General features: G+C 41.6%; 1 protein-coding gene across 4 annotated transcripts in view; it reads right to left on the minus strand.

The window, feature by feature from the left end:
• The window catches only part of LOC129138885 (nuclear RNA export factor 2), a 112,416-nt gene that overhangs the window by 72,619 nt on the left and 12,530 nt on the right, over window positions 1-27,267 (minus strand). The window contains exons 1-2 of one of the 4 annotated variants that reach the window (XM_063804553.1): window positions 7,324-7,440; window positions 5,977-6,098 (exon numbers count right to left, since the gene is read on the minus strand). The exons of 1 other annotated variant lie outside the window; for it this stretch is intronic. The gene's annotated coding sequence lies outside the window, so the exon portion shown is untranslated. Of the gene's footprint in view, window positions 1-5,976; window positions 6,099-7,296; window positions 7,441-27,267 lie in introns of those variants that run through there. 2 more of the 4 variants (XM_054677136.2, XM_063804554.1) reach the window with 2 other exon arrangements.

A 27,267-nucleotide genomic window follows, 5' to 3' on the forward strand; every position in this document is an offset into this window, starting at 1 on the left:
ACACTGTTGATGGGAATGTAGATAGGGACAACCATTATGGAAAACAGTATGGAGGTACCTAAAGAAATAGATTTTTTTTTCTGTTTTAGTAATAAAATGGTAGTTCTACATTTTTCTATTTTAGAAAAAAATATGGTAGTGAAAAACAGAACTATCATATGACCCAGCAACTGCTTTTCTGGGTATCTACTTAAAGGAAATAAAATAACCACCTTTTAAAAGTAGCTGATCTTTGAAAAGTATCTGAACTCCCCATGTTCACTGCAGCATTAATCACAATAGCCAAGATATGGAAACAACCTAGGTGTCCATCAAGGGACAGATGGATACAGAAAATGTGTTGTATGTATGCACTTTAAAAAGGAGATCTTGCCATTTGCCAAAACATGGATGAATCTGGAGGACATTATGCTATAACAATGAAATAATAGTGAAATAATCCAGATACAGAAAGAGAAATATTGCATGATCTCACTTACATGTGGAATCTTAAAAAAATAAAAGTAAAACAAAACTCAAATATACAGAGATACAGAATAAAGCAGTGGTTATCAGGGTCGGGGTGGGGAGGAGGGGATGGGAGGAGGAAAGCGGGAGATGTAGGTCAGAGGATGCAAAGTAGCAGATATGTAGGATGAAAGAGACTAGAGATCTAGTGCACAACATGCTGGAATACAGTTTGTACAATTGTACTATTAAATATGATGTGGGATTTCTGCTAAATGAATAGATTTTAGATACGATGTGGGATTTCTGCTAAATGAATAGATTTTAGCGCCTACTGCTACCAAAACCAAAAATGGGTCACTATGTGACATAATGGGTTATGTTAATTTGTTCCACTATAGTTAACTATTTTACTATCCATACGTGTCCCATAACACCGCGTTGTATACCTTAGATATACACAATAAAACTTACTTTTTACAAAGAGAAGTAAAGCCATCTCTATATGCAGATGATATTATAGTATACCTGAAAAACCCTATAGAAACGATGATAAATCAACTGAACCAGTAAAAGAAGTCATTAAGGTAGCAAAATATAAAATTAACATACAAAAAATCAGCAGTCTTTTAATACACACACAAAAAATAAGCAGCTGGAGGATACATTCACAGACAAAGCCCCATATACACTAGCAACAAGGATTAAAGTTTAGGAATAAACTTGATAACAACATTTATACAAGAAAAAATTTTAAATATGCCTGAATGACACCACAGAAGACTTGAACAAATGGAAACACATACGCTATCTGAGATGGTCTGAATGTTTGTGCACCCCCAAAATTACTATCTTGAAATTTTTTATTTTTATTTTTATTTTATTTTATTTTATTATTATTACACTTTAAGTTTTAGGGTACATGTGCACAATGTGCAGGTTAGGAAATTTTACCCGCAAGGTGATGCCATTAGGAGGTGGGGCCTTTTGAGAGGCGACTAGGTCATAAGGGTGGAGCCCTTATGAATGGGATTAGTTCTCTCATAAAAGAGGCTTCAGAGAGCTGCCTTGTCCCTTCCACCATGTTGAGGATACAATTAGAAAGTACCATCGATGAGGAAGAGGGCCCTCACCAGACACCAAATCAGCCAGAATCTTTATCTTGGACTTGTCAGTCTCCAGAGCTGCGAGAAATAAATTTCTGTTGTTTATAAACTACCTAGTCTATGGTATTTTGTAATAGCAGCCCAAACAGACTACGTCACTGTCCTAGATGGAATAATCCAGCATTAAAAAGATGTCGGTTCTTCCTAAATTGGTGTATAAATTTAATTCAGTCGCAAAAACGCCAGCACACATTTTTATGCATTTAGGCAAATTGATAGTAAAGTTAATATATTTGTGAAAACATGCAAGCATAGCCAGGAAACACGCGAAAAAGAAAATCTATGAGAGGGGACTTATGATATCAGCCAGAAAAGCACACTATAAGGCCTCTGTAATTACGACATTGTGGCACTGGTGCAAGAATAGACCAATAGCCCAGTGGACTAGAATAGAAAACTCAGAAATACAACCAAATCATATGACAGTTAGTACATGATAAAGATGGCACATAAACTCTTTAGGGCAAAGATGGACATTTAATAAATGGTCCTGGAACAACTGAGACGTCTGGAAAAATAAAGGTAGATCCATATAACACAGCATGCACAAGAATAAACTGCAAATGGGTTAGGGATCTAAACATAACAAATGAAACCATGTAAGTTCTTGAAGAAAACATGGCAGTGGCCGGGGGAGGGGGGTGGCTCACGCCTATAATCCCAGCACTTTGGGAGGCTGAAGCGGGTGGATCACCTGAGGTCCGGAGTTTGAGACCAGCCTGGCCAAAATGGTGAAACCCCGTCTCTACTAAAAATACGAAAATGAGCCAGGCGAGGTGGCAGGCGGCTGTAATCCCAGCTACTCGAGAGGCTGAGACAGGAGAATTGCTTGAACCTGGGAGGCAGAGGTTGCAGTGAGCCGAGATCGCGCCACCGCACTCCAGCCTGGACGACAAAGCGAGACTCCATGTCAACCAAAGAAAAGAAAGAAAAACAAAACAAAACAAAACAAAACATGGCAGAACCCCACTGTAGGGAAAAGCTTTCTAACTAGGATTCAAATTCCGGAGGCAATGAAAGAAAAAAATAATCAATCGATTTGACCACATAAGGATAAACGAACGTGATGCAAATGCATCATAAATAACTCAAAAGGCAACTGACAAATTGATGTAAAGTACTTGCAGCATATATCGCAGACAACTGGATAATATTCCAAATATATAGAGAACTCTTAAATATTGAGGGATGAAGGACCACAACAGCAATAGAAATATGGGGGAAAGATATGAACAGATAATTCCAACAAAAAGTATAAAAACAGTCCTCAAATATATGATAAGTGTCAAAACTTGCTCATAGTTAGACAAAGGTATATTACAGAAACAGCGAGACACCATTTCTCACCTAACCCGTAGAAAAAAGTTTCAAAAGTAAGGCAACATGTTCTGTTAGTGAGGCTGTGGGGAAATTGTCATTCTCATATATTGCTAATGGAAATGAAAACCAGTACAATCCTTCTGGAGAGAAACTTGGAAACACCTAAGAAAACTACATGTGCACTTAACTTTTGGCCCAATAATCCTACTAGTGGGAATATACCTTGAAGGTACATTTCTACCAATACAAAAAAAAAAAAAAAAAATCATGTCCAGGGTTATTCGCGGGAGTAATGTCTGTAACTGCAAAATCTTGGAAGGAATTTAAAAGCCCATACAGGCCAGGCACCATGGCTCATGCCTGTAATCTCAGCACTTTGGAGACCAAGGCGGGAGGATCACTGGAGGCCAGGAGATCCAGACCAGTCTGGGCAACATAGCGAGGCCCCATATCGACGAAAAATAAAATAAAAAATAAAAAGTCTTTAATTAGCCAGGCATGGTGGCACACACCTGTAGTCCTAGCCACTTGGGAGGCTGAGGCAGTTGTGAATTGCTTGAGCCCAGGAGTTTGAGGTTACCATGAGCTATGATTGTGCCACTGCACTTCAGTCAGCCTGGGTTATAGAGCGAGACCTGGTTTCTGTATTAAAAACAAAATGCCCAAACATAGGCGAGTGGTTGAATAAACTATGTGTGGCACAGCCACACAATGGAGTACAATGCAGCTGTAAAAACGAACGATGAAGATCTCTGTGAAACAATATGGAGTGATTTCCAAGAATGCTGTTAAGTAGGAAAGGCAAAGTGCAAAGGAACATGTATACTATGCTATCCTTCGTGTAAGAAGGGAATATGAGAAGACATGTATGTATCTGCTCATTTGGGGAAAATAAATACAGGAAAGGTTAAACCAGAAACCAAAGGGGCTGATTACCCTACAGGGAGGGCCAGGGAAAGAAGTGGAAAGAAATGGGGAATGGGAACAGGGTAGAAGGGATGACGAAGGAGGGACATTTCTCCGAGTATAGGTTTTTGTATAACCCTGACTCTTTGGATCATAGTAATGATGCACATACCCAAAATATAAATAAAAAATTAAAATCAACCGGGATATTGGGGTGAGGGTACCCCAAATCAAACAGAAACAGGTTCAACTAACAATATTACAAATGAGTGTCTTAACCACGCTGAAGGAGAGAGGAAGAAAAGATCTAAGATACATAACTTTGGAGAGCAGTATTTTGACTATATCCTCTAAGGCCAAAGACAAAAACAACTGTACAAAAATATAAGTTATTAATATGTTTGCAACAGGGGCATTTGTTAGCAATTCAGACGCTACTTTATGTATCTACTGACCAGAAATAAACAGGTATGTAAACTATTTGATAATGAAAGCCAGGTCGGAGAACGAATCTACAAATAAGTCTAGAATGATTGGAATTGAAAGTATCAATACAAGCTCCTGGCTTTTAATAGCTATGCATACAGATAGATACCAAAATAAATGTGGATGTGTCTATAGGCATGGGTGTATACATACATTATTTCCTAACCCTCTCCATAGAGAGAGCCTTAGCAGCAATGAAACGCCATTAATAATGAACACACACTGAGATACTGGTTGGTAAATAGCATTCCCCAAGAAAGGGAACCGGGGCTCCTCGTAGAAGTTGTTTTAATCCAGGGCTATAAGGGGTGTGTGTGTGTGAGGGGAGGGGGGCACACACATGCTGAATCTGAACATCTTATTGTGCCAGAAAAAGGTACCAAAAAAGGATAGGGTCATATCAAAAGACCACAGAACCAACCAAAATGACTTCCCAATGGCCAAGGCTAGAACAGTTCAAAGAACAAAATAATGATATAATTAGATTAAATTTTTATTTTATTTTATTGCAAGTTCCAGGATACATGTGCAGGATGTGCAGGTTCATTACATAGGTAAACCTGCGCCCTGGTGGTTTGCTGCACCCATCAACCCATCACCTAGGTATTAAGCCTGGCATGTATAACATAATTATTCAAGAGCCCATACTGAGATAAATAAATTGAAGAAATAAATGAATGAGGGAGTAAAGATAGCTCTTCCTTACAGAGGAATTCCAATTAATAAATGTAGCAGAAATTAGGAAAACAGAAAATCACCATTAGGTAATATTTGCTGTGGGCAAGATCCCTAGACAGATTTTAACAGTAGTGGGTCAAAGTCTGCGAAGAAACAGGAATATAAGAGGATCTATTGTGTTTCTTCTTAAAGAACTTTTCACACTATATTTATTACTAACAAAGAGGAAAATAGTAGCATTACACTGGGGCAGCATAACTCCCACCACTTTAACCAAGTGATCAAGGTGAGCACCACCAGTAATACAACTTATGGATGTCATGTACCCCTGACATGATCCACATAGAAGGGAACGAAATCACGTTTGCGGTAATGTCGCATAAGACCTAAAATTAGAGGTCCGATTATATGGATGCCTTGACATCTGGGGTAGAACAGGAGGACCCTGAATGGCCTCACCACAAGTTATCTTCCCTATTGGGTTCCCAGGGAGAAAGGCCCCCTGGCCAAAGTACCCTCCTTATTATCATGTGGAACAGACACAGTGCCTGCTTATCTCTGGGTAGCATGTTTCAGGTCCCCACCAGCCTGCAGAATTATTCAAACAAGCCAATCGTCCTACCCTGAACCAACGGTCACGTCATCCTCTGGTTACTACAAAGACTTCCCCCTGAAAGCCCCTGCTTGTTCACTCTCTTCCAGAGTGTGACACTGTGTGGCTCTACCTGGCGTGAGTTGCCCTCTTCTCTCCAGTTGTGAGTAAATGTTACTAATAAATTGCTGTGGATTCCGTCTGTCCAGTATAGGGTACCATGTGTTCAGCCGCCCCCACAACACTAGGGTGGGAATCCCTCCCTCACCACTGGGAAAGGGAGGAGAATAAAACAGGTGTGCTTGCTACAAATGCACAACTTCAATCTAATCATAAGAAAACATGAGACAAACACAAATTGAGAGACATTCCACAAAATACCTGACTGGTATCTCCAAAAGTGTCAGGGCTGTGGAAGACCAATAAAGACTGAGGAAATGTCAGCCTGGAGGAGACTAAGGAGAAATGAAGACCAAATGCAATGAAGCGTCCTGGATAAGATCCTAGAATAGAAAAAGGACATCAGTGAGATATCTGGTGAAATTCACATAAAATCTGTAGATTAGTTAATAGTACTACATCAATGTTAACTGTTGGTAATTAACATCGATGTAGTAATGTTAATTAGTGCATCAATGTAATGTAGTAGTTAGTTTTGGTAATTTTTCTATGGTTATATAAGATGTTAACATTAAGGAAATCCAGGCGAGGGCTCTCTGTATAATCATTTTTGTAACTTTTCTGTAAGTCTAAAATTATTTCAGAGTAAAGAATTTTAAAACACAAAATCAGTGGCTAAAGGGCTGGCAACCTATAAACCACACTGCTTAACAATAACCAATTGAAACATAGTTAGAAGGATGCATACAAAGAGGGATACATGCTCATACCACATGATTCGTTAAAAAGATTATAAGAGATGAAAGCCCAGTCATCTTCAACACACAGGTGAATATGTATTTACTCTTCAGATGAGGAAAGCATTTTTAAGCATAAAAGGAATGAAATACAATAGAAAGAAAAATATCTATACAATCCAATATTTACAATTTAAAGCCCGCCATATCAAAATTAACCATAAGCAAAACTAAGATGCAAAAGAGAAATATAACTTTCTGAAGAAGAAGAGAAAACCTGCCTGAGAAACTGCAAAGAGAGAACATGAAGTGATTAGCCATACAATTGAACCTAATCACACGTGAAGATAAGGGATACATAGAGAGTGGACTGGAGAGTGGACCACTGAGCAATCCAGCCGGATTTGCCTTTCCTATGAATCCCTAAACCTTGACCCTAGGTAATGTAGGCCAAAAAAGGCCTAGTTTATATAAAATTTATAGAAGGGCCGGGCACGGACGCTCACGCCTGTAATCTCAGCACTTTGGAAGGCCGAGGCGGTGGATCCCCTGAGGTCGGGAGCTGGAGACCAGCCTAACCAATATGGAGAAACCCCCTCTCTACTAAAAATACAAAAATTAGCCTGGCATGATGGCGCATGCCTGTAATCCCAGGTACTTGGGAGTGAGGCAGGAGAATCGCTTGAACCCGGGAGGTGGGGGTTGTGGTGAGCCGAGATCGCGACATTACGCCCCAGCCTGGGCAACAAGAGCCAAACTCCGTCTCAAAAAAAAAAAAAAAAAAAAAAAAAAGGCAAAAAGGAAAAGAAAGGAAATTTATGGAAAAGATATTTTTGTAATTTACCTAATTGGAAGAAGACTTGGAACCAACCTGGGAGCTACACTTCCCCTCAGAATCTTGCCACAAACAAGACGCAGTCTTGTGGGTGGGGCCCAGCGTCTTAACGGTTCCTTCTCAGAGCAGTGGGAAGAGGACTTCAATTGGCTCAGCTTGGTCAGGTGACCTCCTTTGACCAATCATCTCCATACTGGGAGGTGGAGCCAGATTCCTGCCCCTCCCCCCCTGGGGCTGGGGGGACGGGGGGCAGGGAAGGAGAAGGGGTTTCGAGAAACCAAGGGTGGGAGAGCGGGAGGGGCAGGAAGGGTTGTGGGACAGGTGGGTGGGAGTGTGTGAGGTGGAAAGGGAGGGGTGTTCTGATTATAAGCCTGCCCCACCCGCTGATTTCGTCTTAGGTGAAAAGTGAGGCACAATGCCATTGTGTATGGCCTGGGCACTGGCCAGCCAGGGTTTCTTTGCTTTCTTTCTTTCTTTTTTTTTCTTTTCTTTTCTTTTCTTTTTTTTTTTTTTTTTTTTTTTTTTTTTGAGATGGCGTCTCGCTCTGTTGCCCAGGCTGGAGTGCACTGGCGGGATCCCATCTCATGCAACCTCTGCCTCCCGGGTTCAAGCGATTCTCCTATCTCAGCCTCCCGAGTAGCTGGCATTACAGGCACCTGCCACCACGCCCGGCTGGTTTTTCTATTTTCAGTGGAGACGGGGTTTTACCATGTTAGCCAGGATGGTCTCCCTCTCTTGACCTCGTAATCCGCCCGACTCGGCCTCACAAAGTGCTGGGATTACAGGCGTGAGCCACTGCGCCTGGCCCCAGCGAGGGTTTCTACCAGGCCACGTCTCAACACAGACAGTTAAAAGCTCAAATTTAGTGGACGTGTGGCAGGGGATGCTTACTTAAAAAACGCATGGCCACTTGATGGCAAAAGGCTGTCAGATATTAGTGTCTCTGGTTCTCTGATATATTAGAGAAGGAACTGAGTCCTGACCAAAGATAGGAAAAATGTGTTGTCCTCTGCAGTGAAGCCAATAGAGCATTTACACTGATGCCTGGCAAAGGCGGCACAAAGGAGAAGACTTCCACCCATCTAATAATACTATCAATTGCAAAGCAGCCAATATTTGTTTGAATGTCCAACCCTCAGCCCACACTCCTGATTCCACTTCTTCCCTATTTGATTTTTCCCCCCACAGTCATCTTCTGGAATACAATATATTTTACTCATATGCTGTTTTTGTTTTTTATTGTCTGTCTCCCATGGTGGAAAAATACAAATTCCAGAAGGGCAAATATCTTTGTCTATTGCTCATTAATGTACCCTAAGTGCCTATAACAATGCCTGCTTCAGTGGATACTTTGAATGAATAAATGGATTTTTCTCCAGCCACACTAGCCTCCTTTTTGTTGCTCTAACACTAGCTCAGCAAGCATACTCCCATACCGTTGAGTGTTTTTCTGTAACAGCCTGGCCTTAGATATCCCTATAGCTACCTTCCTTACTTAGTGTACATCTCTGATCACCTTATCAGACATGTGGTACTTTTCTTCATGACAGTTAGCATGTCACTGTGTTGTTTTTGTTTTGTTTTGTTGTTTTCTTTTACTCTAATTACAGGTAAAGAAGCAGATCAGCTATGTCTGTTTTAATTTTTGCAGTACAGTGTCATCTTTCAGTAGATGGGGTAATGGGCATCAGGTATCTTAGGACTGAATCCGTGGCATTACCACTTTGTAGCTAAATAACCTTGGCCAGGTAAACTCTTCCAAGCTTTTATTATCCATCTTTAAACTGGGAATAGTAATAAATTTAACCTCATAAGGCTGTGATGACATTTCATTAAGATAGTCCATATTCAGTCATGCACCACATAATGACTTTTTGTTCAATGATAGACCACATATATGATGGTGGTCCCATCATATCATAAGGTGATATGTGCAGATTCCTGTTCTGATACCATCCTAGCAAACTAGATTGCTGGTTCACCTTGCCTCTTCACAGATGGCTGGGGGTGGGAGCTGAACTTCTACCCTAGCCCCCCTGAGAACATTTCCAATAAAAAAGGGGGCACCAATTCACCACACTTTGTTACCTCAGAGGTGGGGTCGGGGAGTATAGGCACAGTTCTTTGCTAGGCTTTAGGGAAAGGGGAACTGGATGGCTGACTCAAAGTTTTGTTGCTGCAGTGTGGTGGGGCAGAAGCCTAGGTCCCCACTGGTCTCTGAGAACATCAGGGGAAGGAGGGGGAAAGGAGACTGCCAACAAACCCTGCCTCCCACCACCTGATTCCATCTTGATGATGGGTGGACGAGGAGGCACAGCTCTCCATAGGGCCTAGCTTGCACAGAATGCCTGAGCAGGAAAGCAGAGTGTCGATTAGCCCCGCCTCACACCACTTCATTGAGTTTGGGTGAGTGTAAAGGTTCAACTTTCCACTGGGCATCACTGACACCAGAGATGGGGATAAATGGAATGCTTACTAGTCCCAACTTGGACTGCCTTGTTCAGTGTTATTGATGTCAGGTGAAGGTGAAGGCTCATCTTGCTGCTGGACACCACTGACACTACCCTGACAGGTGAATTGGATCATCACCATCTGCCTCAGAGAGGCAGGATAGAAGACAAGTTTCCTTCTTGTTCCCTGAAACCTTGGGGGTTGGGGGAGATAAGGTTTTTCCATTGTTGTTTGTCTAGTGTAGGGGAGGGGAATTTGTCACAAAGGTTTTTCAGTTTTTAGATCACGTTTTTTCTGGTCTTTTGGCAGAGGAAATAGGCTTTTCTTGGAGCTTTGTGTCTGCCATTGTTGGTGGTTCTGGACTGGGGGCTTCTGCGGTGCCCTGTCTGGGATATTGGGTGGAAATAGAAAAACCAAGGGAATGCGCTGCCTGTGTTCTTGCTCGAGTCCTGAGAGCACGAGTCGGTCTGCTTTCCCCTTTCCACGTTTCAGAGCTTTCTTTGCTGGTTTGCTGTTATATTCAGGGTGTTCTGATGTAGAGGGACCATCTGGGAGGAAAGGGCAAACTCCAGCTTGGCCAGAACTGGAGGTCTCTAGGATGTTTATTTTTGAGAATTTTATTTTGACATCTCTTGTGGGCCTACCAAGATCTGACCATCTCGTGATCATCTACTGGTTGCAGAGCAAGCAGTTCCTCGATTAGTAGATGTAATCATAAACTTGCCTTTGTGATCTTTTTCTTCTTCCTGAACTTCCTGATTTCTGAACTCCTATGACTCATGATGCATTCTCAATAAAATCTGCCATATTAAATTCATTTTCTAAGCTTTCGTGTTTCCAAGTATGCCTATTTAACTCTCTGAGACATATTTGTTTATTTTTTAATATTTGTTTCTCTCAGCAGTGACCAAACACTAGTTGCAAACTGGTAAGTTTTCCTTACACAAGACTTTTTTACAAGTCAGAGTCTGAAAGGTCTGGACTGACTTGCCGATGGAATCTATATGAATGAAAAGGCCATCTCTATGGAAGATACTGGTAAACTTTTTTGTCAGCTTAGAGCCTGTTGCCCTGGCTTTGCTCACAAGGTTTGACACTGAAAGACTGTGAAACCTTCTGAATGTGAAATAGTGTATTGGAAATGTTTCTTGTTTAATTAATTCCATAGGTTGGGGGTCATGACATTCTAAAGTAAATAAGAAAGGAGACTATTTTCTGAAGAATAGAAAAGGCGCATATTAAAATCATTACACTGACCAAGTATCCACTCTCAGGCATCTTCTTACAGTGACTTCTTAATACAGGCCAATATCTCTGATGAATATCGATGCAAAAATCCTCAACTAAATACTAGCAAACCCAACTCAACAATACATCAGAAAGATCGTTCATCATGACCAAGTGGGATTTATCCCTGGGATGCGAGGATGGTTCAACATATGCAACTCAATCAATGTGACACATCACATCAACAGAATGAAAGATAAAAACCATATGATTATTTCAACTGATGCTGAAAAAGCATTTGATAAAAATCCAACATTCCTTCCTGATAAAATTCCTCAACAAACTGGGTATGGAAGGAACATACCTCAACATAATAAAAGTCATATACAACAGACTGACAGCTAGTATCATACTGAATGGGGAAAAAGTGAAAGCCTTTCCTCTAAGATCTGGAACATGACAAGGATGCCCACATTCACCACTGTTATTCAACATAGTACGGGAAGTCTTTGCTCAAGCAATCAGGTAAGAGAAAGAAGTAAAGAGCATCCACACTGGAAAGGAAGAAGCCAAATTACCTTTGTTTGCTGATGATATGATCTGATATTTAGAAAAACCTTAAGACTCCACCAGAAAACTATTAGAACTGATCAACCAATTTAGTAAAGTTGCAGGATACAAAATCAACCTACAAAAATCACTAGCATTTATATATGCCAATAGTGAACACCCTGAAAAAGAAATCAAAATTAATCTCACTTACAGTAGACACAAATAAAATTAAATACCTCGGAATTGACCAAAGAAGTGAAAGATCTCCACAATGAAAACTGTAAGACATTCATGAAATAAATCGAAGAGGACACAATAATGGAAAGTTATTCCATGTTCATGCGTTGGAAGAATCAATATTGTTTAAATGTCCATCATACCCAAAGCAATCCACAGATTTGATGCAATCCCTACAAAAACACCAGTGACATTCTTTACAGAAATAGGAAAAGCAATCCTAAAATGCATATAGTACCACAAAAGGCCCAGAATAGCCAAAGCTATCCTGAGCAAAAACGAACAACACTGGAGGAATCACATTACCTGACTTCAAATTATACTACAGAGCTATAGTAACCAAATCAGCAAGGTACTGACATTAAAACAGACCCATAGACCAATGGGACAGAATAGGCAACCCAGGAACAAATCCACACACCTACAGTGAACTCATTTTTCACAAAGGTGCCAAGAACATACACTGGAAAAAGGACAGTCTCTTCAATAAATGGCGCTGGTGCTGGGAAAACTGGGTATCCCTATGGAGAAGAATGAAACTTGACCCTTATCTCTCATCTTACATAAAAATCAAATCAGAATGGATTAAAGACGTAAATCTGAGATGTCAGCCTATGAAACTTCTACAAGAAAACACCGGGGAAACGCTCCAGCATACTGTTCTGGGCAAAAATTTCTCGAGTAATACCCGAGAAGCACTGGCATCCAAAGCAAAAATGGACAAATGGGATCATGCACGACTAGTTAAAAAGCTTCTGCATAGCAAAGGAAACAACCACTAAAGTGAAGACACAACCCACAAAATGGGAAAAAAATATTTGCAAACTACCCATCTGAGAAGGGATTAATAACCAGTATAATATACAAGGAGCTCAAACAACTCTATTGGAGAAAATCTAATAATCCGGTTAGAGAATGGGCAAAAGATTTGAATACACATTTCTCAAAAGAAGACGTACAAATGGCAAACAGGCAGATGAAGAGGTGCTCAATATCACTGATCTTTAGAGCCGCAATGAGATATCTTCTCACCCCAGTTAAAATGGCTTATATCCAAAAGACAGGCAATAACAAATGCTGATGAGGGTGTGGAGAAAAGGGAACCCTCGTACACTGTTGGTGGGAATGAAATTAGTACAACGATTATGGAGAACACTCTGCAGGTTCCTCAGAAAACTAAAATTTGAGCTACCACATGATCCACCAATCCAACTGCCGAGTATATACCCAAAAGAAAGGAAATCAGTATATGGAAGAGATATCTGCACTCCTGTTTGTTGCAGCACTGTTTACAATAGCAACATGTGGAAGCAACCTAAGTGTCCATCAACAGATGAGTGGATAAAGAAAATGTGCTACATATACCCAATGGAGTACTATTCAGTCATAAAAAGAATGAGATCCAGTCATCTGCAACAACGTGGATAGAATTGGAGATCTTTATGTTGAGTGAAATAAGCCAGGCACAGATAGACAAACATCGCATGTTCTCACTGATTTGTAGGACCTGAGAATCAAAACGATTGATCTCATGGACATAGAGAGTAGAAGGATGGCTACCAGAGGCTGGGAAGGGTAGTGTGGAGGCAGGGGGTAGGTGGGGATGGTTAATGGATGCAAAAAAAATACAGAAAGAATGAATAAGGTGGGATATCACAGCATGTTGCCTAAAGTCAGTAATAGTTGAATTGTACATTTTAAAGTACCTAAGAGGATACAGATTGTTTGTAACACACATGACAAATGCTTGAGGGGATGTGATGTGATTAGTACACACCACATGCCTGTTCCAACATATCTCATATACCCCATAAATATATACACCTACTATGTACCCACAAAAATGGAAAAATGAAAAAAATTAAAAGAACTTCAGGGTAATGAACTAGGATATCTGGCAGTAAAAATAACTAAACAGCAAAACATTCAAGGTACTGCGTGACTTTGTTCGGCCACTTAGACAAAAATGAGAGAAGAGAGAAATGCTTTAAAGATGGAATTTGTCAATTAAAAGATAGGAAGAAGGTAAATATGTTGAAAAATTTCACCCTAGCCATGTAAAGAATGAAAAAGCGTGTTTAGGAGTGCAAACTACAGACATGGCCAAGTGACCCCTTTGCTAATGAGATTACCATGGCTAGAAGGGAAACAGGTGCTATTCAGTAAGACAAAGACCACTGGAGAAAGGCCCTGACGGCATTTCAGAGTTTTCCAGGCTGCTCCTCCAGTCACATGCCCAGTGCACAATGCGAAGGCAAAGTTTCCAGAGAGACGCCCACGGGACCTCAACATCTGCTGCCCCGTGATGCTTTTAAGTGTCTGCTGCCCGCACCTTCGTGCAGCACTCCTCGGCTGTCCCAGCCATAGTTCAAGGGGGGCCGGGTGCTGAGCAGGCTGCCGGTCTGGAAGGCTCAAGCGGTGGACCTTGGCGGCATCCAAATGGTGCTGATTCTGCAGGTGCACAGCATTCACGAGCTATGGGTCTGTGACGGCCTCCACCTAGATTTCGCAGAATGTTGCAGACAGCCTGAGGACCCATGTAGAGACCTGCCACAGGGGCAGAGCTGCCAGAGAGAGTCCCCATCAGGCCAGTACCTGATGGGGCTGTGGGAACAAGTCAGTTGCAGAGAGTCCCAATTCGGGTAATGTCTAGTAGAGGTGTGGGAGCTGGACTGCTACTAAGATTCCAGAATTTCAGAGCTACTGGCATTTAATGATACCCTGGGAGAGCTGGAGGAACAAGACTCCAACCTGTGAGAGCTGCTGGGTGGACTGAGCCTAGCAAAGCCATAGAGGCATGGCTGCCTGAGAATCTGGGGGCCCAATCCCTGCCTCAGAAGGCAGAACTTGAACATTATTCTCAAGCCTCAGAATTTAATGTTGTTTGCTCTGATGGGTTTTGGACTTTCTTAGGATCAGTTATGCCTTTTCTGTTGCCTGTCTCTCCCTCTTGGAATGAGAATGTCTATCCTACGCCTGTCCCGCCACTGTATTTTGGGAATAGACAACTTGTTTTGATTTCACAGACTCAGAGCTAGAGGAAATTTTCCTCAGTCTGGATCCTGCCTTGAGTCTCACCCATCTCTAATTTAGATGAGACTCTGGACTTTGGGTGCTGGAGTGAGTTAAGACTTTGGGGCTACTGGGATGGAATTAATGTATTTTGCATGTGAGAAGGACATGAATTTGGGGGGCCAGGGGCAGGATGCAATGGTTGGTTTGAATGTGTCCCCAAAAAAGCATGTGTTGGAAACTTAATCCCCAGTGCAACCCTCCCTCCTAATGGGAGGTGTTTAGGTCATATGAGGGTTGCACCTTGAGGAATGGATTAATACCAATTATAAAAGGGATTGAGTCTATGAGTTTGATCTCTTGCTTTCTCTCTCTTGTGCACTCTAGCCCTTCCACCTTCTGCCATTGGATGACACAGCAAGAAGGCTCTCATCAGATGCAAGCCCCCCCCACCTTGCACTTCCCAGCCTCCAGAACTGTAAGATACAAATTGCTGTTCTTTATAAACCACCCAGTGATACAGTTTGGCTCTGTGTCCCCACCCAAGTCTCATGTTGAATTGTAATCCTCACGTGTGGAGGGAGGGACCTGGTGGGAGGTGACTGGATCATGGGGGCGTTTTTCCCCGTGCTGTTCTCACGATAGAGATGGAGTTCCCGCGAGAGCTGATGGTTTTAAAGTGTGGCGCTTCCTCGCTCTCTCTCTTGCCTGCCATCATGTAAGACAAGCCTTGCTTCCCCTTCGCCTTCTCCCATGATTGTAAGTTTCCTGAGCCCTCCCCAGCCATGTGGAACTGTGAGTCAATTGAACCTTTTCTGTTTATAAATTACCGAGTCTCAGGCAGTATTTTTACAGCAGTGTGAGAACAGACTAACACACCCAGTGTTGAGTGTTCTCTTATAACAGCACAAAATGGACTAAGACAGGTATCTCAGGGTTCACTTTGCCCTCATCCTCAGGACAATGGAAAACACTCAGCCTGGGGGCCCTTGCCACCTACCAGCTCTAACTGAAAGTGAGTCTGCTGGGTGTCCTGTGGGTTGGAGTGGGAGAGGGGGCCCAGAACCCTTCACGCCCTGTGAGATCCTGAGGCCAAGGATTGGCACTGACCAGTTCACCCATGGTGTGGCATGTGGGTAGTGACCTGTCACCACTGTCTTCACATGGTGTTTGTGAGGAGAATCTGTGAGATCTGGAGCTGGGGTTCAGAGAAAATTGAGGGGATCTGTCAAACGAGGCAAGAGTAGGCCTCAGACCATTTTGTCAGGCTCACATGAGCAAGGTGGAGTTTTCAAAATAAGTCCTTTCCCGAAGGGCATAGTGAGGAGAGCCCTGGGAGCCAGAAGAGACTCTACTTCCCGCTCTTAGTGCCCCCTGAGTTTGCCACCAACACCCGGGAAGCTGTTTCCAATTGAGTCACCCCTGCAGAGCAAGCTAACTATAGTCGGGAGACCCGGAACCCAGGTACTTGTAGCTACGGACATGGGGGAACTCTGAGGGCCTGCTGCATGCCATGCTCTGTGCTTGCTGCATTACATTACATTTTCTTCCTCCATGTGTTCCTCATAACGGGATTCTGGCAGGCAGAATTACCAGCTTCTTGGCCTGTCTTAGGTTGCTGAGACTTAATGAGTTGTAGAAGCTTGTCAGGGTTCATTCAGATGCTACATGAAATTGCCAGCATTAGAACTGAGCTCCATTGGATGGGCATGATTTCACCACACATAGTTTTAATAAACTCTTGCGCATCACATATTCTTAAGGAAGGACAAAGTTATAAAAAATATCTGAAAATAACTGAATGACAGAAAAAAAAGTTCAGTCCATCTCAGAGAGGGCATATTAGAGACAGACATGGAAAGTATAAAGGAAATAGGAAAGATAATTTAGTGGCCACTGGAATGAGCATAGAAAAAAAGAATCACACCTTTTCCTTTTAAAGTATTGAATGTACAAAGATGCTATTTGTTTGTCAGAGTCAGACTTATAACCCCAAAAGTCTCAGGACAGATCAGTTTGCAAGGGGAAGGGAGTGATAAAAGGGACTGATATGCAGTGCATCAACCAGAAATTTCTATAATTGTCCATCCCTTAACAGCAATCCCTTATTGTGTCTCTATGCCCTGAGAGAGGACATCCAACCCCTGAGAGAGCAGAAGATAAGTCTGCACATTGAGAGTTTGAACATTCTAAATGATGGAACTGTAATATACAAATCACACACCTACACAGATAGGGGTAACTCTCAAGTCAAGAGTTATTATAATCTTTCTTTTAAAAAAAAAACAGCATAGCATGAACACTTCTTAAAATAAAAATATTTATGTGTTTTCTTGTTAATTTGCTGTTACATATTTTCAAGTGTTTCTCTCAAGAAATTTTCCTAATTAAAAAATACTAAACATTATAAATGTATATTTAGAAGATGAAATCATTCTACATCTTCCATCTATATGATCCCATCACTGTGATGCATACATATTCAATGTAAAAAGATTGGTGTATATTTTTCAGATGTGTTTCTCTTTGGGTAATATGTCTACCTACCTGCCATAGTCTGTTTTCTACTGCTATAACAGAATGCACAGGCTAGGCAATTTATAAAGAAGACAATTTTATTTGGCTCACTGTTCTGGCGGCTGGGAAGTCTCAAGAGCATGGCACCAGTATCTGGCAGGGGACATTGAAGGTGTCACATGGTGATAGAGTGTGTGAGACAAAGAGAAAATGGGGTTTGGACTTAGCCTTTTATCAGGAGCCCACTGCCATGATAACTAACACAGTCTCACAATAACAGCATTAATCCATTCATGAGGGCAGAGCCCTCATGACCTAATCTGTTCTGAAAGGTCCTAACTCTCAACATTGTTACAACAGCAATTAAGTATCCAACACATGAACTTTGAAGGACATATTCAAAGCACAGCACTACCTTAAATATTTTTTTAAGTATTCGTTCGTAGGTTCTTTTTAAAATTTGCAATCACATAAATAACTTTATTCAAATTGGCTTCATTACTTACTTGGACATCAGATTTTCATTTCTTCAATTAGGGTGGTTTTGTGGCAAGCCAAAGTCTCACTAACACAGGCCTCCATACCAACTGTTTCAGTTCTGACTCAGTGGTGAAGTTAAATATTAAAACCTGGGTGGAGCCAAGATGGCCGAATAGGAACAGCTCCAGTCTACACCTCCCAGCATGAGCGACGCAGAAGACGGGTGATTTCTGCATTTCCAACTGAGGTACCGGGTTCATCTCACAGGGGAGTGTCGGACAGTGGGTGCAGGACAGTGGGCGCAGTGCACCGTGCATGAGCCAAAGCAGGGAGAAGCATCGCCTCACCCGGGAAGTGCAAGGGGTCAGGGAATTCCCTTTCCTAGTCAAAGAAAGGGGTGACAGAGGGCACCTGGAAAATAGGGTCACTCCCACCCTAATACTGCACTTTTCCAACAGGCTTCACAAACAGCACACCAGGAGATTATATCCCGCACATGGCTCGGAGGGTCCTATGCCCACGGAGCCTCACTCATTGCTAGCACAGCAGTCTGAGATCAAACTGCAAGGCAGCAGCGAGGCTGGGGGAGGGGTGCCCGCCATTGCTCAGGCTTGAGTAGGTAAACAAAACGGCCAGGAAGCTCGACTTGGGGGGAGCCCACCACAGCTCCAGGAGGCCTGCCTGCCTCTGTAGGCTCCACCTCTGGGGGCAGGGCACAGACAAACAAAAGACAGCAATAACTTCTGCAGTCTTAAATGTCCCCGTCTGACAGCTTTGAAGAGAGTAGTGGTTCTCCCAGCACGCAGCTGGAGATCTGAGAACAGGCAGACTGCCTCCTCAAGTGGGTCCCTGACCCCCGAGTAGCCTAACTGGGAGGCACCCCCCAGTCGGGGCGGACTGACACCTCACACGGCCAGGTACTCTTCTGACACAAAACTTCCAGAGGAACGATCAGGCAGCAGCATCTGCAGTTCACCAATATCTGCTGTTCTGCAGCCACTGCTGCTGATACCCAGGCAAACAGGGTTTGGAGTGGACCTCCAGTAGACTCCAACACACCTGCAGCTGAGGGTCCTGGCTGTTAGAAGGAAAACTAACAAACAGAAAGGACATCCACACCAAAAACCCATCTGTACGTCACCATCATCAAAGACCAAAGGTAGATAAAACCACAAAGATGGGGAAAAAACAGAGCAGAAAAACTGGAAACTCGAAAAATCAGAGTGCCTCTCCTCCTCCAAAGGAACGCAGCTCCTCACCAGCAACAGAACAAAGCTGGACGGAGAATGACTTTGATGAGTTGAGAGAGGAAGGCTTCAGACGATCAAACTACTCCGAGCTGCAGGAGGAAGTTCAAACCACTGGCAAAGAAGTTAAAAACTTTGAAAAAAAATTAGACGAATGGATAACTAGAATAATCAATGCAGAGAAGTCCTTAAAGGACCTGATGGAGCTGAAAACCACGGCACGAGAACTACGTAACGAATGCACAAGGCTCAGTAACCGATGCAATCAACTGGAAGAAAGGGTATCAGCAATGGAAGATGAAATGAATCATATGAAGCGTGAAGAGAAGTTTAGAGAAAAAAGAAAAAAAAGAAACGAACAAAGCCTCCAAGAAACTTGGGACTATGTGAAAAGACCAAATCTACATCTGATTGGTGCACCTGAAAGTGATGGGGAGAATGGAAACAAGTTGGAAAACACTCTGCAGGACTTATCCAGGAGAACTTCCCCGATCTAGCAAGGCAGACCAACATTCAAATTCAGGAAATACAGAGAATGCCACAAAGATATTCCTAGAGAAGAGCAACACCAAGACACATTAATTGTCAGATTCACCAACGTTGAAATGAAGGAAAAAATGTTAAGGGCAGCCAGAGAGAAAGGTCGGGTTACCCACAAAGGGAAGCCCATCAGACTAACAGCGGATCTCCCGGCAGAAACTCTACAAGCCAGAAGAGAGTGGGAGCCAATATTCAACATTCTTAAAGAAAAGAATTTTCAACCCAGAATGTCATATCCAGCCAAACTAAGCTTCATAAGTGAAGGAGAAATACAATACTTTACAGACAACCAAATGCTGAGAGATTTTGTCACCACCAGGCCTGCCCTAAAAGAGCTCCCGAAGGAAGCACTAAACATGGAAAGGAACAACCGGTACCAGCCACTGCAAAAACCATGCCAAATTGTAAAGACCATCCAGGCTAGGAAGAAACTGCATCAACTGACGAGCAAAATACCCAGCTAACATCATAATGACAGGATCACATTCACACACAACAATACTAACCTTAAATGTAAATGGGCTAAATGCTCCAACTAAAAGGCACAGACTGGCAAATTGGATAAAGAGTCAAGACCCATCAGTGTGCTGTATTCAGGAAACCCATCTCACGTGCAGAGACACACATAGGCTCAAAATAAAAGGATGGAGGAAGATCTACCAAGCCAATGGAAAACAAAAAAAGGCAGGGGTTGCAATCCTAGTCTCTGATAAAACAGACTTTAAACCAACAAAGATCAAAAGAGACAAGGCCATTACATAATGGTAAAGGGATCAATTCAACAAGAAGAACTAACTATCCTAAATATATATGCACCCAATACAGGAGCACCCAGATTCATAAAGCAAGTCCTGAGTGACCTACAAAGAGACTTAGACTCCCACACAATAATAATGGGAGACTTTAACACCCCACTGTCAATATTAGACAGATCAACAAGACAGAAAGTTCACAAGGATACCCAGCAACTGAATTCAGCTCTGCACCAAGTGGACCTAAGAGACATCTACAGAACTCTCCACCCCAAATCAACAGAATATACATTCTTCTCAGCACCACACCACACCTATTCCAAAACTGACCACACAGTTGGAAGTAAAGCGCTCCTCAGCAAATGCAAAAGAACGGAAATTGTAACAAACTGTCTCTCAGACCACAGTGCAATCAAACTAGACCTCAGGATTAAGAAACTCACTCAAAACCGCTCAACTACGTGGAAACTGAACAACCTGCTCCTGAATGACTACTGGGTACATAACGAAATGAAGGCAGAAATAGAGATGTTCTTTGAAACCAATGAGAACAAAGACACAACATACCAGAATCTCTGGGACACATTCAAAGCAGTGTGTAGAGGCGAATTTATAGCACTAAGTGCCCACAAGAGAAAGCAGGAAAGATCCAAAATTGACACCCTAACATCACAATTAAAAGAACTAGAAAAGCAAGAGCAAACACATTCAAAAGCTAGCAGAAGGCAAGAAATAACTAAGATCAGAGCAGAACAGAAGGAAATAGAGACACAAAAAACCCTTCAAAAAATCAATGAATCCAGGAGCTGTTTTTTTGAAAGGATCAACAAAATTGATAGACCGCTAGCAAGACTAATAAAGAAGAAAAGAGAGAAGAATCAAATAGACGCAATAAAAAATGACAAAGGGGATATCACCACCTATCCCACAGAAATACAAACTACCATCAGAGAATACTATAAACACCTCTACACAAATAAACTAGTAAATCTAGAAGAAATGGATAAATTCCTCGACACATACACCCTCCCAAGACTAAACCGGGAAGAAGTTGACTCTCTGAATAGACCAATAACAGGCTCTGAAATTGTGGCAATAATCAATAGCTTACCAAACAAAAAGAGTCCAGGACCAGATGGATTCACAGCCGAATTCTACCAGAGGTACAAGGAGGAACTGGTACCATTCCTTCTGAAACTATTCCAACTAATAGAAAAAGAGGGAACCCTCCCTAACTCATTTTATGAGGCCAGCATCATCCTGATACCAAAACCTGGCAGAGACACAACCAAAAAAGAGAATTTTAGACCAATATCCTTGATGAACATTGATGCAAAAATCCTCAATAAAATACTGGCAAACCGAATCCAGCAACACATCAAAAAGCTTATCCACCATGATCAAGTGGGCTTCATCCCTGGGATGCAAGGCTGGTTCAACACACGCAAATCAATAAACGTAATCCAGCATATAAACAGAACCAAAGACAAAAACCACATGATTATCTCAATAGATGCAGAAAAGGCCTTTGACAAAATTCAACAACTCTTCAAGCTAAAAACTCTCCATAAATTAGGTATTGATGGGATGTATCTCAAAATAATAAGAGCTATCTATGACAAACCCAGAGCCAATATCATACTGAATGGACAAAAACTGGAAGCATCCTCTTTGAAAACTGGCACAAGACAGGGATGCCCTCTCTCACCACTCCTATTCAACATAGTGTTGGAAGTTGTGGCCAGGGCAATCAGGCAGGAGAAGGGAATAAAGGCTATTCAATTAGGAAAAGAGGAAGTCAAATTGTCCCTGTTTGCAGATGACATGATTGTATATCTAGAAAACCCCACTGTCTCAGCCCAAAATCTCCTTAAACTGAGAAGCAACTTCAGCAAAGTCTCAGGATACAAAATCAATGTGCAAATATCACAAGCATTCTTATACACCAACAACAGACAAACAGAGAGCCAAATCATGAGTGAACTCCCACTCACAATTGCTTCAAAGAGAATAAAATACCTGGGAATCCAACTTACAAGGGATGAGAAGGACCGCTACAAGGAGAACTACAAACCACTGCTCAATGAAATAAAAGAGGATACAAACAAATGGAAGAACATTCCATGCTCATGGGTAGGAAGAATCTATATCGTGAAAATGGCCATACTGCCCAAGGTAATTTATAGATTCAATGCCATCCCCATCAAGCTACCAATGACTTTCTTCACAGAACTGGAAAAAACTACTTTAAAGTTCATATGGAACCAAAAAAGAGCCCGCATTGCCACGTCAGTCCTAAGCCAAAAGAACAAAGCTGGAGGCATCACTCTAACTGACTTCAAACTATACTACAAGGCTACAGTAACCAAAACAGCATGATACTGGTACCAAAACAGAGATATAGACCAACGGAACACAACAGAGCCCTCAGATATAATGCCACATATCTGCAACTATCTGATCTTTGACAAACCTGGCAAAAACAAGAAATGGGGAAAGGATTCCCTATTTTGGAAATGGTGCTGGGAAAACTGGCTAGCCATATGTTGAAAGCTGAAACTGGATCCCTTCCTTACACCTTATACAAAAATTAATTCAAGATGGATTAAAGACTTACATGTCAGACCTAAAACCATAAAAAGCCTAGAAGAAAACCTAGGCAATACCATTCAGGACATAGGCATGGGCAAGTCAAAACACCCATGTCTAAAACACCAGAAGCAATGGCAACAAAATCCAAAATTGACAAATGGGATCTAATCAAACTAAAGAGCTTCTGCACAGCAAAAGAAACCACCGTGAGAGTGAACAGGCAACCTACAGAATGGGAGAAAATTTTTGCAGCCTACTCATCGGACAAAGGGCTAATATCCAGAATCTACAATGAACTCAAACAAATTTACAAGAAAAAAAACAAACAGCCCCATGAAAAAGTGGGCGAAGGATATGAACAGACACTTCTCAAAAGAAGACATTTATGCAGCCAAAAAACACATGAAAAAATGCTCATCATCACTGGCCATCAGAGAAACGCAAATCAAAACCACAATGAGATACCATCTCACACCAGTTAGAATGGCGATCATTCAAAAGTCAGGAAACAACAGGTGCTGGAGAGGATGTGGAGAAATAGGAACACTTTTACACTGTTGGTGGGACTGTAAACTAGTTCAACCATTGTGGAAGTCAGTGTGGCGATTCCTCAGGGATCTAGAACTAGAAATACTATTTGACCCGGCCATCCCATTACTGGGTATATACCCAAAAGATTATAAATCATGCTGCTATAAAGACACATGCACACGTATGTTTATTGCGGCACTATTCACAATAGCAAAGACTTGGAACCAACCCAAACGTCCAACAATGATAGACTGGATTAAGAAAATGTGACACATATACACCATGGAATGCTATGCATCCATAAAAAAGGATGAGTTCATGTCCTTTGTAGGGACATGGATGAAGCTGGAAACCATCATTCTCAGCAAACTAGCGCAAGGACGAAAAACCAAACACCGCATGTTCTCGCTCATAGGTGGGAATTGAACAATGAGAACACGTGGACACAGGAAGGGGAACATCACACACCGGGGACTGTTGTGGGATGGGGGGAGAGGGGAGGGATAGCATTAGGCGATATACCTAATGCTAAATGACGAGTTAACGGGTGCAGCACACCATCATGGCACATGTATACATATGTAACAAACCTGCACGTTGTGCACATGTACCCTGAAACTTAAAGTACAATAATAAATAAATAAATATTAAAAACTGAAAGAGCCAGTGCCCTTATCCAAAAGCTGGAATGTAACAAAAGCCCACCAAGAGTTTTGCCTAGGCCTTTCCTGGGCCTAAAGCAGGACAAGATAATGAAGGAATTCTTAACAGGAACCGTTCCGGATTAAACGAGTTTCACTGGGGGTCTGAAGAAACTCCCCAGGTCTCCACAAACAAGCTTTATTGGGGACTCAGGGAACTCCCCAAACCTCCGTGGCTTATCAAGAGACAAGATAAGGGTAATCACCCTAGCACAGGGACCCATTTAGATTAAGTAAATGTACTGAGGCTCCAGAGGAAGGTCTTCAGGACTCACATCTTAGTTATAGATTAGGAGAAGCTAATCACTTACGTCTTTCGATGAATGCACACTTACACGTAGACATATCGCTTGTAAGGTATATAAGCTCTGGAAAACTTTGTAATTCTGAGTTGGTCTGGCGATAATTTCCAGGCCTTCTCCCTGTAACCAGTTACAGAAACAAAAATTCCCTTCTCTCCCAGTTCGTCGGCATCTCGTTATTGGGCCTCAAGAATAAGCAGCCCGACCCTCAGTTTGGTTCAGGGACAGTTTAGCACGTGTCCAGAGGTTTACTGGAAAATCATTTTGCTTTTTAGGCAAAGTATCTGTTGACATCTCTTGCCCCATTCTCTACTGATTAGCAAAAGTCCTTTGTGGTCAAGCATATTAGGATCAAAGTCTGTAATACTGTTCACAAATATTTACTCACAGCTTTTCACACTTTTAGTTTTTTTTCTTCTGGCGGTGCAAAAAATGTTGTAATTTATTCGTTGACTTTTTAAATATAAAAATTATGCAACTCATGGTAGAAAACATAAAGCTGAGCTGTTGTGTGGCATCAGATACTCAACCACTGGAGATGCCAGCCTTCAAAGACTTGAAGGCTTCAGAACACAATGGAAAAAAGCTTTAGACCTAATTCTACATTTGTGAATAATGGGGATAATTGAATGCGTGTTTGGCTTAAAAATGATACCATGTATAGTGCCTCTGGCTTAAAGTAATTCTGTAAATGTTAATTTCCTTCCCTCCCTGGAGGTCATTTTCCTGTGCTTCTGCCTGAACTCCACACACCACCAGTCCATGTGTCCCTATATCCAAGCCTCTAGAACTAAGGGGCAGGATTTCATCTCCACCATCATCTTCGCCATCAAGTGAGGGGGATGTTTGTGTACCTTGTGGGCATGACGTAGACACCAGGGGTACTTAAAACTAGACCTGTGACCCTGGAAAAGCTTTTAGTTATATTACAAATTTATTTAGATAAATTAAGGCAAAGTTTAAAAAGACATCCATCTACACCGCACCCCTCCCCCCACAGGAAGTCACATATAAAAATGTGAATTACTGAGAAAATATTTGGAGCATGTTTTTAAGCAAATGCTTGGTATATAAATACATCTGATTACCTAAAACAGTACTGTTCAAACTCTACAGTGAAATAACTCAGAGAAGTATACATCACGACCAAAGGTAAAGATAAAAGTAAAAAAAGCAATGAGATATATAAATATAAAGGCAAATTAAAGACTAGTGTGTGTATATATAGTGAACCAGACTTTGAAGAGTATATATGCTCCTATAAAACTAGCTTTACAATATCATACACATGGAAATATATTTAGAAAATAAAACCTAAATTACCAAGAGCAGACATCTTGTTGTGCAAAACGATTGTTAAAAGAAAAGCTTCAGGCAAATTACGTATAACAAAGTTTATTTGAGCAAAGAACAATTGATACATCAGGGATCAGTCGGTACCAGAAGTGATTCAGTGACTTCTGCTCCGGAACTCGAGCAGTATTTACAGACAGAACATAGAAGCAAAGTACACAAATAACTTGATTGGTTACAGCTAGGCTTCTGATTTATTTGGACATGGTCTAATCAGTTGGCAGCCTGTGATGGGCTGAAGCTCAGCCTCCTGTGTTTGGCTAAGATTCTGTTGTTCGTTATACTCCTAGTTCGGTTTTCAATTTGTTTACAAACTAAGTTAGGTTTCAGTTTGTTACCTAGGAACTCAAAGTAGGAAAACAGACTCAGGCCAATGAACACCTGCTTATTTAACTAACGGGGTGAAAGGAAGATACAAGAAAATCTATTTAATAAGGACATATTTTTCTGTTTCATTTATTTTTAGAACAAATGTATTAATTTTGAAATCATCCAGAGTAACCGACATACATTTTTTGTAATTTTGTGATAGATTCTGGGTTATGACTTTCATCACAAAAATGTTGTGTAAATATATTTCTGGATATGAAAAGATAACGCACACACAGAGTATTTATGTCCCACCGTGCATATATATGTGTGTGTGTATATACATATATATATATGCATACACCACACCCCATATAGCTTTCTTGACATCAGTGGTTAGTGACCTCCAATTTCTAAGTTTTCTTCAGTGAAAAATATTTGGAAAAGTAAAACAATACTTATTAAATGGTTTTTCTCACAAATGCTGAACGAACGTAAAATGCAATCATGATGAAATCTCCTTACTCAGCAATTCTCTTCTTTACTGTGACACACATGACTATCATAGTGACCCTCCTCTGCACTCGCTGAAACTAAATATCCTATCACTGCACTAAGACACTTAGTTTATCCCTCCCCTCCCTTACACACTTGGCTGAGGGGGCTAGTGGCTATTACAGGGTTGGGGTCACAGCAAAGACAGCAGAAATGTGATTTTTATTGAGATAGTGAAATATTTTCTGTAGTCTGGAAATAAATGAATGATACATAAGAAAAGAAAAGTCATGATCAATACCCTACTCAGCAATAATCACCATGTGGCTGGTTCCTGAGAAGCTGTAGTGTGCAGGGACAAGCCCAAGTTTGGGCTTGTGGAAGAGCCAAGGGACATATATAAAGTCACCTATCTGCTTCTTTGTGGATAAAACTTGTTATGTGATCTCCTTCAATCCTCGTGAAACCTTTCACAATAGGTATTACCACTGTCCTACCTACAAGGAGGGGAAAAGTTAGAGCTGATTAATAACTTGCCTGCTGGGGCTGCTCTTTAACACTGATCAATCCAGAGGCTGAAGTTCTAAGACCTCCAGGTATTCTTCATTAACTTTTTAAACACTGAACCATATTACTTCTTCAATCATAAAAATCTATTAAAATTAAAAAATAAATTACTTGC

Source organism: Pan troglodytes, chromosome X (genome assembly GCF_028858775.2).
Source record: "Pan troglodytes isolate AG18354 chromosome X, NHGRI_mPanTro3-v2.0_pri, whole genome shotgun sequence".
Classification (NCBI taxonomy): domain Eukaryota; kingdom Metazoa; phylum Chordata; class Mammalia; order Primates; family Hominidae; genus Pan; species Pan troglodytes.